At 40.9% G+C, this 10,935-nt stretch overlaps 3 long non-coding RNA genes across 4 annotated transcripts; all 3 read left to right on the top strand.

Moving 5' to 3' along the window:
• Positions 1–1,967: 1,967 nt before the first annotated feature.
• Positions 1,968–10,704, top strand: LOC115544068 (uncharacterized). Of its 2 annotated transcripts, none has more exons than XR_003976796.1 (6): positions 1,968–2,111; positions 3,349–3,539; positions 3,642–3,767; positions 3,865–4,020; positions 4,600–4,687; positions 5,507–5,531. It is a non-coding gene; the product is annotated as an uncharacterized LOC115544068 (long non-coding RNA). The 2 variants fall into 2 exon arrangements; XR_003976798.1 differs by lacking the exons at positions 4,600–4,687; positions 5,507–5,531 and adding exons at positions 10,343–10,430; positions 10,631–10,704 and having other exon boundaries at positions 1,975–2,111.
• On the top strand, positions 5,657–6,193 carry LOC115544081 (uncharacterized). The gene is made up of 3 exons (XR_003976800.1): positions 5,657–5,797; positions 5,887–5,914; positions 6,123–6,193. It is a non-coding gene; the product is annotated as an uncharacterized LOC115544081 (long non-coding RNA).
• On the top strand, positions 6,831–8,621 carry LOC115544075 (uncharacterized). The gene is made up of 2 exons (XR_003976799.1): positions 6,831–7,424; positions 7,606–8,621. It is a non-coding gene; the product is annotated as an uncharacterized LOC115544075 (long non-coding RNA).
• Positions 10,705–10,935: the final 231 nt, after the last annotated feature.

The following is a 10,935-nucleotide window of genomic DNA, read 5'->3' as shown; positions in this document are numbered from 1 at the left end:
AAGCAAGCTTAACAATACCGTGAGGTGGGGTGGATTGTAACAAATTTGTGTTACAACCATTGCCATACATTCAACCACCAACATTTTCTAAATCTGAATAATTGTACAGAAAGCCGAGGGCCTAATTAGGTAGGCTACTAGCCAAGCATATTTTATCTGGCCCCGTCGAGCCGGACCTTTTCCATTGGCCCCGAGATACGATTATCCTATGCTCATCAGAGGTACAAGTAGGCTACAGGTAAAATGGCTTACAATGTGTTGGGGGAACTGATTTTTTTTCGACTTCTATCGTTTTTAAATAATTAGATGGCAATTGCTTTCCGAAATAAAATGCAATACATCCTTTGACCAGCCGGGGGCGACAATACCTGCATGAGAGGCCTTTTCAGAGAGTTCATAAATGAGTGCATGACCATTGGGGCGCAATGATACTAGAATTAGAGAGGTCGAGGTGAAATTAAGACTTAACATAATATTCATCATTATACGGGGAATGGATAACTATTCTATATTAAAAATAATGAATAATTATCATATAGCCTATTGTAATTAATTATGATTAAATAAGAATAACAACTAATTCATATAAATCAGCAATTGGGAAGTCCCACTTTACCTAAACGCGGAGGTTTTCCAAGAACTGCTGTAATTCACCAAGCGTGAATTATAGCCGGAGCTTGATATAAACTCACGTTTCGGATTTGGACGCACACGGAGAATTATGACTGATCAGGTGATTATGTGGTCCGAGGGGATATGAGAATTGCCGTGCACGTGTATATGGGCTTTATAGCCATCAATCCATTTCTGTAAGTGAGACAATCAGGGGTTTCTGACACACTCACCCATAGGCACACTCTGACTAATTGTTGATTCAAAAGTATTATGACAGTTTTGATTTTCAAGGTAGCCTACTTTGCCTTATTTAAGTGCATGCAAGACTCTTCTACGCACACATAATAATTCAAAATAATTTAGATAAATAGGTTCCACATTCCATCGTCGTAAGTGAAATGACTATTAATCTGGGAATTCCTTATAAATATGAAGCATTCCATAATCATTACAGAAAGTCAATAGGCCTACTGTAGCTCCCTGCTTATTTCTCAAACGAATTAATTGACAGTTGAATAAGACCGGAATTCAAGAGTCATCCAAGAAGCATTTCAGAAAAAAAAAATGTTTTCCGCTTATAGTGGACAATTAGTAGACCTGTACTATTTTTTATCCGATTTGTGTAGCCTACTTCTCCTGCAACGGGTTGCCAATTCTCACGCATCTGGCGTGTCACTCGATTGGCATCCTTGACGCTCTCACGCACATGAAATAGCACGCCAAAATCATTATATAAATAATAAAACACATAGGCTATCATTATACCCTCTCAATCCGTTAATTTTCTGTTGATGTCTGAACTGTCCCACTGCTTATTGTTTGACAGGAGAGGATTTAAAGGCCAACAGCTGTAACATCTGCATCACTGCAGTAGCCTACTCTCTGATCGTTGATAAAACCATGCGTGAAAGGTTCAGAGAGTTTTTCCGAGCGGTCGGAGTCGGAGCCCACTGATGCGCGTTTGAAAATGTGGATGACAATCAAGGTAAACCAAAAAATAACCTTACAAATCGAATAATCTATTGTCTAATAAAATTGTGTGCATTACTGAGCCTTGCCTAATCTAATTGTGTACCGAAACAATAGGACTTCAACTGTAATTGCAAACGTTAAGTGCGTTATTGGCTAGCAGGGAGCAGGAAACTCGTGAATTATGGTTTTCTGGGGAGGTCATGTAACAATTATTTGTCCCTTTTATTTTTAGATTTGTTTTTACTCGCCTATTTTATTAGTTTTTTTTTTCAAAATGTAGGCTACAGAGTCTTACTCCAGCCAAAGTCCTAAAGTTGGCAACCGTAACGTAACATGCCTTGCACAATGTAGGTAAAACCGTTTTTTAAATTCTTGATGATATGCCAAAGGGGTGTGTGTCGAGCGATCATGCACACGCTTTCGTTTTCTCATGAGAAAACGACCTTATTTCCTCTTCCGCAACCTATTCTGATAAAGGGTGGCAAAGAGACATAGGAAGGCAAACATTATTCCAACAAAACACGGTATGTAACCAATTTATCCTTTCGGAAATTAAATAGAATCAAACGACGACGAAAACGAAATGCTCTCTTCTCTATTATGCCTAGTAACAGGGGGCCGTTGGAAAGGAGTATGGCGATAAGGCGTTACTTTACATTGTTTGGGGAGAAAGTTCTAAATATTCTAAGGTTGATTAAGCCTAAATTAACAGAAAATAAATGGCCTTAATTTCTCCATGTGAGAAAGAAAAGGTCCCCGCGCCGACTTAAAGGAGTGTTTTCTCTGATGTCTTTTGTTACAATTTCGAGGGTGACTGGAAAAGACTAAATGCATCTTAATGCGAGTAGGCTAATATAGGCCGAACTCAATACAAAGAAGAAAATATATTTCCTTAATTTCGCAAGTACCGATAGCAGCCCCGTGTAGCCTACGTCGGAGCTTATCGTTGCTGTAAAAAAAAATCCCCATGTCTCTTTTTTTTGTGCCGATATTAAATGGGCAAAAAAAAGTTTTTTGTTCTACTGTCTTGTTCACTGTTTATGCATCAACCTAGTTGCAGAAGGTGAGAAAATACATAGTTGTGAAAAAGGAGTTGTGTAGTGCCTTTAGCCTAAACCTTATACTAACCACAACCTAACCCTTAATTGTGTTGCCGAAACCTAACCAAGGAGTTCTGTGGCCTTTACCTAACCAAGTTGTTGCGTTGCCTAAACCTAACCAATAGGTTGTGTTGCTTGAACCTAACCAAGTACTGTAGTTCTGTCGGAAAAGTCTAACCAAGCTGTAATACTGAACATAATTAGCCTAAAATCACACAGGACACAAACCCCTTTCTCCTAGGTGAAACTCTTGTGTTGGACCCATTCATCCAACACTACCTCCTCCCTTCATTAACTTAAAAATATTATATGATTATATCCTGTTCTTTAAACAAGGGGTACCTGAGAAAAGTATTTTTCAGGCTAAACCAATCAGAGGCAGAGTAGGGGCAGAGGCAACTGTTTCGCGCACACACACACACACACACACACACACACACACACACACACACACACACACACACACACACACACACACACACACACACACACACACACACACACACACACACACACACACACACACACATTTCGATTTGGGCATTGTAGAGTTGTAGGAAAGAGGGAGGCACGTTACTCTTGGCTATGACCCATTTGTTATTCATTTTTAGTAGCGTTGATGTAAGGCTAGGCGATGGATCAATGTTTTATATCTCCACAGATATTTCCAGTATCCGCCACACAATGATGTCTTGATGATGGGAGCTTCTGGACCAAAGATTGGACAGCCTTGTCCAACCACCTTGGTACATTTAGTTTGGCTGTTTTTTATTGCAGGTACTATTGTATCAGCAAATTGTCCCCCGAAAGAATACCGACATGGAATTGAATGTTGCCCTGAATGTCCACCTGGTGAGACTGAAATACGGAAAATATTGATAATTTAGAAAAACTAAATTTAATTATTTTGGCAAAACATTTCTGGTCCAATTCCATCCATTTTCTGTCCAACAGGACAGCGTGTGTCCGAGGACTGTACAGAGAATAAAATGACGGCCTGTGAGCAGTGCAGTGAAGGTACTTTCCACAATGGCTATAATAAGCGTAAAGAATGTGATCCCTGTACAGACTGTCCTCCAGGTAAATTCACCTGTCTTTAACAAATAAGAATTCAACACCTCCTCAGGCAACTTTTGTGTTCCATCGGGTTTCTCTGTAACTGCATTGTGATTGGCAGGTCTAGGTTTGAAGGTTAAGAAGCCGTGTACAACCACATCAGATGCTCTGTGTGAGCTACTGGATGGATACTTCTGTAAGGAGAACAAGAGGGGTGGATGTATGGCAGCACAGAGACACAAGGATTGCAGTCCTGGTCAATACATCAGCCAAAGAGGTATTTATGAAAATATTTATTAATGAATAATTTCTTACGCAGAAATCTGCTTACGCAGGCTTGCCTATCTGCTTGTCATATTTAATTTGCAGTTTATTCCTAGTTTAGATGCTGGGTAGCACATATGCTTCCTTGGTGGCATCGTTTATGCCTGCGTCTATCCAGGCTAAAAGATAATGGCAATGGAATTGGCAACCTGCAAGCTAAACTTTGATAAATGTGCATTGTTCCAAAAGAAAGAAAAAAAGAATACATCTTAAGAAGAACAATAGTTCAGCGCTGCATGCAGCACTCACCTAATAAGATGTGAAGTACAAAACGAATATGACAACTGTAAAAGTCTTGAGTCGGCAGGTTGTGAACAACAGTGAGCAAAAACAAATCCATGATGTTTTAAATAATTGGAAATGCACTTTATGCAACTGGTATTGTGTAATTTGGCAGACGCTTTCATCCATAGCGAAGGACCTTGAATGGAGATACAGAAGCAGATCGGGTTAGGTATCTTGCTCAAGGATGTCTACATTATACCTGAATTTCATGTATCTGCATTCTTTCCAAATATTATTATTTGTACAGGAACGGCATCTGAAGACACAGTGTGCATCAAATGCATTGATGGAACATTCTCAGATGGCAACTCAACTTCTTGTCTGCCTCACACAAGGTAAGGGGACATTTCATTTAATTTATCAATGCAGTCTGTATAATTGCATTTACATTATAGTCATGTCTTCAGCCAATTTATATAGTCAAAGAAATGTTGGCATTGCATAATGCAACAGAATAATAAGCGAAAAAAATAAAAGTGAAACGTTACTTTGTATAGGCCTACCATGTAATATGAACTAGTACACAATTATAATACTATGATTATATCTGTATGCTCACTATTTGTAAATTAAGTAGATATCAGTTACTTTATCATTGACATTATTGTATTCTTATTGACCGAATCAGCTGAAATCTAAATATTATTTGAGCATATTGTTTTATGTTATCAAGGGAACATCTGGACGATAGTTATTTTACTGTATTTCTTATGTTGGATTTGTAGCGCATTGACTTAGAAAAGTTAAAAGGCAGAGGTGCCAGTTATTGAAAAAAATGCACACCCTTCGAATGTTGTTGTCCAATCAGAATAAAGTATTCAACAATGCTGTGGTGTGAAAAAGTGTTTCCTCGACGCACAATGTTGTTGGTAAAAACATATTTTTACTTAAAAACAATACCACAACTCTCGAGTCACTTGCACAACTCAAGCCTCCCTCCAGTCTAGAACTCTGGCCCTCTTAAGGAGCACCAGAATGGGTGTGGCTCAATTGAGCCACAGCTGCAGACTATTACAGGGCTAACAGCCTGATGGGAACACTTGAATCTTTTAAAACATGTTAACACAGTGAAGATGCCATTCACATCTTCACATGTGGTCTAAACTAAACTAAAATGGAAACTAAACATGTGTTTTTTTTCCTTTGCACTTCAGATGTGGTGAGGGACAGCAGCAGATAAAACCAGGAACACAATCAACCGATTCTGAATGTGGAGAACCTTCAAAAGCATTATTATGGCTCAACTCAATACCAATCGTCTTAATAACAGTGTTCATGCTTTGTGTTTGTTACAGAAAAAAAAAAAAAGGTAAGCCTATTATTCAAGCCTAATATCTATGATGGTCATGCTGAATGATGGTGACTGCTATCCTATTGCTGTTGTCCTGACATGCTTCTATCTTATTTATCACTTCATAGCATGGAGTGCAACTGCTCAAAGATTGGTACGTGTTATTACCTTGGTTTTAGACAGAATACAATGTTAGTATAAAGGTGCAGCTTGTAATCAACTCAATTATTATATTTGCTTTAGATGGAAAGGTTGAAACCTACTTTGAAAGGTAAGTGCTTACTCCACCTGTTTAATGTGTGGGCTATATAATGTATTTATAACCAGTGATGTCTTATGTAACATTGTTGGTAGTTATTTTAGTATTATTTTCAGACGGCAAGTTTCGCAAATAATGGCACTATCACAAATCAATATACAAAGAAATACATTGATATAAGTGGGCTGTGTGTCCTGACCCATTATTCCTTTTTTTTCAGAGGTCCCCAACAGAGATGAACAACAAACTTCTCAATGAATGACCGTTTGATCTTTTAACGTTTTCAGCAGGTATGTCCAAAGTGTGTTGGATTCTTCTCTTCAGTTGCCCATTTCTGTGAGACTTCCACTAATTCAGACCTCTCAACTCTTTAAAGGCCCACTATGCATAATTTTTAGCTGAAATTACATTAATTATGCGGGTTGAGAGTTATTCTGATGGTTCTACAACCATTTCTGGGTCGTTTGGTGGGTGTTTCATTGCCCCTTGTCGCTTCTCCAAGGAAAAAGCGAATATGCAACTTGCTCTGTTCGGACCGACACAATCCGGATGTGACGCAGCGGAAGTATCCAATCGCGCCTCGAAAATGTAGTCAGATTGTAGTTTTGAAAATGCTTTACGGCACAGACACACCCCCAAACATGGCACCGGCTAGATATAAACAGCCAGTTGCGAGGCACTTCTTGCATTCATCATGGATCAATCGACTGATAAGGGACCCAAGAGGCGACTGTCGGTGCTATCGTTATGTATTATGTTGGCCAACACTCTTACACTGATTGTTCTGTTCAACAAAGATAAAACAATTATTATCTAGGATATAAATTCTCCCCGTCAACTATAAAAAAGGATGGATTTATGTTTATTGCAATACAAATATAACATTTAAAAAATGTATAACCTCTACACTTTATCAACATCTACTTCGGACACGGCTCCACGCATTCGCCGGCTTCTTTGAAAACAAATGCACATGGCTCGCGTAGAAGTGCATGGGGAAGGGTCGTCAACGAGTTGTTACGACAGTGTTGTAAAATATCTACTACGAAGCTGTAGGGGGCAATGTGTAGAGAAAAAAGTGTGTGCGTAAACCAATAAAACAGCGACGAAATGGCCGATCCTGCATAGTGGGCCTTTAAATGTTAACCTTGTTGTTAAGCTTTATTCAAACATCCCAACATTTTTTTGAATCATTAAGGTACGGCCACACACATTACGCGCGTAGGCTTAAGGGAAAGCGCCTAACCTACCACTTGATCATTATGTGTCACAAAAATGGTTCAACGTGCCTAGGCTTACGCAGCTAGATGAGCCCGCCCAAAACTTATTTTCCCCCGCTATTTTTCTTTTGCTCCACAAACATGCCGGAGATCACCACCATCGCTGCGCTGTATTTGTTGGGGGAGTCCGAGGAACGTAGGAATCGTCCATGTTCTTTCTGCTTCTGTGCGTCCTCCATCTCTCTGCCAGTGACGTCGGGTCAAGCTCAACGCTGATTGGCTATCGCGGCTAAGCGTCACGTGTAAGAGTGTAAAAAGTTAAATCTTTTGCTTTAGCGTGTGTAACGCATCTACGCGCCTAAACCAATGGTTGTTTGGTTTGGTGTGTCCGTTGCTTTATACTGATCTTAAAAAGATTTTCGATTTTCTTTTCTACTTTTATGTTTTTAAACAAATGAGCATAATTTACGTCGTCTCATTCAGGAGTTCTCAACCACGGGCCCGCGGAGCATTGGCCAACGCGCCACAGGGATTAACACCGCACCAAATCATCTGACCACATCACCCCCGTCCTCATCCAACTTCACTGGCTCCCAGTACACTACCGCATCCAATACACAACCCTAGTCCTCACCTACAAAGCTCTCCACAACCTAGCCCCCAGTTACCTCTGCGACCTCCTCCAAGAATACTCTCCCTCCCGCTCCCTCCGCTCAACCTCTGCTGGACTACTATGTATCCCCTCATCACGACTCATTACAATGGGTGCCCGGTCATTCAGCTTTTCAGCACCCAGGCTCTGGAACTCCCTCCCCCCACACATAAAACAGTCAGACACAATTACAACCTTCAAATCCCAACGCAAAACTCACCTGTTCAAACTCGCACACAACGTCTAACTGATCACTGTCTTGATTGTTTGTTTGTTTTGTCTTGTTTTTGTTTTATTTTATTATTTCCACAATGTCTTGTTTTTAAACGATTTATGATGACTTTATGCTCTGTAAGGTGACCTTGGGTGCCTTGAAAGGCGCCTCTAATTTAAATGTATTATTATTATTTATTATTAAGACAAAGCCTCAGTCATTAAAAGCTTGAAGAACTCGGGTCTAATTGACTTCCATTGAGCCTGCTAGTGCATGAGACGTCTCTCCCGCTCTAGCGCTAGCTAATTTAGATACCTTGGTTGTGCCTAACACCGTGGATTTTTCCTCCAACTACAATGCCAACTACAATGTTTAATGTGAGTTCAATGTTTAGTTCTTCATTAATGTGTGCTACTGTTACAGCGTTACTATGGATTGTTGAAGTTTGTCAAATTTATATAATAATTTTATTTTGAAAGTAAGTAATTTTCTTTATTTTTTTCTCTCTGTTTTTATCTTTGCAATGCTTTTTATTAGTTAGATTTGCTCCTTCCTGCGTCTGGTGGTGGTAATTATATTGACCCGGAGTCGTCAGCTCGTTCCTTCCTCTATTTTTTTGATGGTTTGTGTGAACACAGAAAGGTTCCAGATGTTGTACCCCATTCGCTAAGGTTGAATATGAGCTGTGTGACCATTGTCTATTTACTTTCACGTTGACACATTTTGGGCGTTTGCGCTACCCGTACCTTAGAGCTAGACCATCTCTGATGGAGGTAAGCAGGTTTTTTGCAAGTAGATTGGCAAACACAGAGCTTGCGTGTTGCTGACGGATGTCACAATCTCTGTGTTCGTCAATCTACCTATCGACTCTCAAAAACAAAATGGCGTCGACGGGTGGTCTGCTGATGATATTGTGTGTATAAAATGTCATTTTTAATAAACAATCTGTACACTTACAAAGTTCTCAATGCCTTGTTTTATATGTTAAGACCCTTATTATACTACCAAGGAGTGTCGGGCTACTTTTAGCCTTTTAAGTGGTTTAAAATAGCGATTTCGTTTTTACCATAACCAGTGCCCCCATCGTTCCAAGTTTATAGCGTTTTGATAGAATTGGCTAAAAACAGCCAACTGAAGAAAGCGTCTATATGCATTTTTTGTGCTCCAAAACGAACGTTTCAACTCATTATCATACAAAACATATCCCAAATCCATTTTACACCGGAATTACCCTTGTGTCTTTGACAAAGCACCTAACCCTGACTGAAGTCACGATGTGGTGTCGAATCCAGACATCCTGCTGATGCTGGAACAGAGACTTAAAACTCTCCAGCAGAAGCGCCCCAAGGCCATGAAATGCGCCGAGCGGGAAAAAATGATGATGATGATGATGATGTATTCTAAATGTGCAAAAAAAAAATTAATTGGTTCTACCTAGCCTGAGAAAAGGCAGTGTCTATCTGGCTCAAAAGTAGGCAATCCTCCATCTACCACAATGCATTGCGCTCGCTGCACCGCCTGCCTGTTTCCGTTTGGAGGGGGAAGGACCCATGGTCCTAGCGTGAGCAAAATTTGTGTAAACATATCCCCGTGATACGTTGACTAGTTTAGACTTCTGCCCTCGGTTTTTCAAACGCATCATTTGTATATTACTGTACAGCATAAATTGGCCTCTCCAGGTGTCTCCATCGTTGCCCACGTGAGCGTTGAAGTCTCCTAGCAGAACTACGGAGTCCCCTACTGGAGCCCCATATAGGACTCCATTCAGGGTCTCCAAGAGGGCCGAGTACTCTGAACTGATGTTTGGTGCATACGCACAAACAACAGTCAGAGTTTTCCCCCCTACAACCCTTAGGTGTAGGGAGGCGACCCTCTCGTACCCTCACCAGAGCTGAGACTGCGTTGAGGTAAGACCCACCAGATCTAACTGATAGCGCTCCCCCTCACTCACAAGCTCCGGTTCCTTTCCCCACAGCGAGGTGACGTTCCACGTCCCCAGAGCCAGCTTCTGCCGCCCGGGTCTGGTCCGTCGAGACCCCTGACCTTCGCTGCCACCCATGTGGCTGCGCACCCGACCCCAACGGGTCTTCCCACAGGTGGTGGGGCCATGGGATGAAGAGAGGGGGGGTGCCACGTAGTTTGTTCGGGCTGTGCCCGACCGGGCTCCGTGGCAAACCCGGCCACCAAACGCTCGCCATCGAGCCCTCCGTCTGGGCCTGGCTCCAGACGGGGCCCCCGGTTCCTCCGGGCCGGGTCACATCTCCTCTTCTTCCATTATTCATTGAGGTTTTTGAACCTCAATGTCATTCATGAATATTGTTTAGGTTTCAAGAAAGCAATTTTTATTGATACAGGAACAGCATCTCAAGACACAGTGTGCCTTAAATGCAACCATGGAACATTCTCAAATGGCAACTCAACATCTTGCCGGCCCCACACAATGTAAGTAGCTAATGTCCTAATGCAGGATATAAATGAACTATGTTTTAACAGCACTATAGTCTTTGCTCTATTGTTAATCGAAGACATTTTAGAATTACATTTTGAAACAGAATAATAAAAGCCTGACAATGAAAATGTTGAGTGGTTGAATAGAAAATAGCAGACTTTTTTCTTTATTCTCTTTATTCTCTTTATTTCAGATGTGAACATCTGGAACTGGAGGAGAAGTGTTTGGAAGGTATTATTATTCATAGTAGGTGGAACACTAATTCAAATATTGACAATCGTGTTGATGCTATCTATATTTACTATTATATATTGTTACCCCCATAAGGCCCGAAGGCCTATAGGTTATGATTGTGTTTGACGTGCATGACTGATTGCAGTGGCGCCAGTAATGCTGTGTTACTAGTAATCCAGCTCTGCGCCTCCTCTGCTGAATGCATGCAGGGGAAACAATGATATATGTCTGTTTTATGTAAGATGAATGATAGTCATTGCTACC

Source organism: Gadus morhua, chromosome 1 (genome assembly GCF_902167405.1).
Source record: "Gadus morhua chromosome 1, gadMor3.0, whole genome shotgun sequence".
NCBI lineage: Eukaryota > Metazoa > Chordata > Actinopteri > Gadiformes > Gadidae > Gadus > Gadus morhua.
This window is presented reverse-complemented; position numbering and strand designations above follow the sequence as displayed.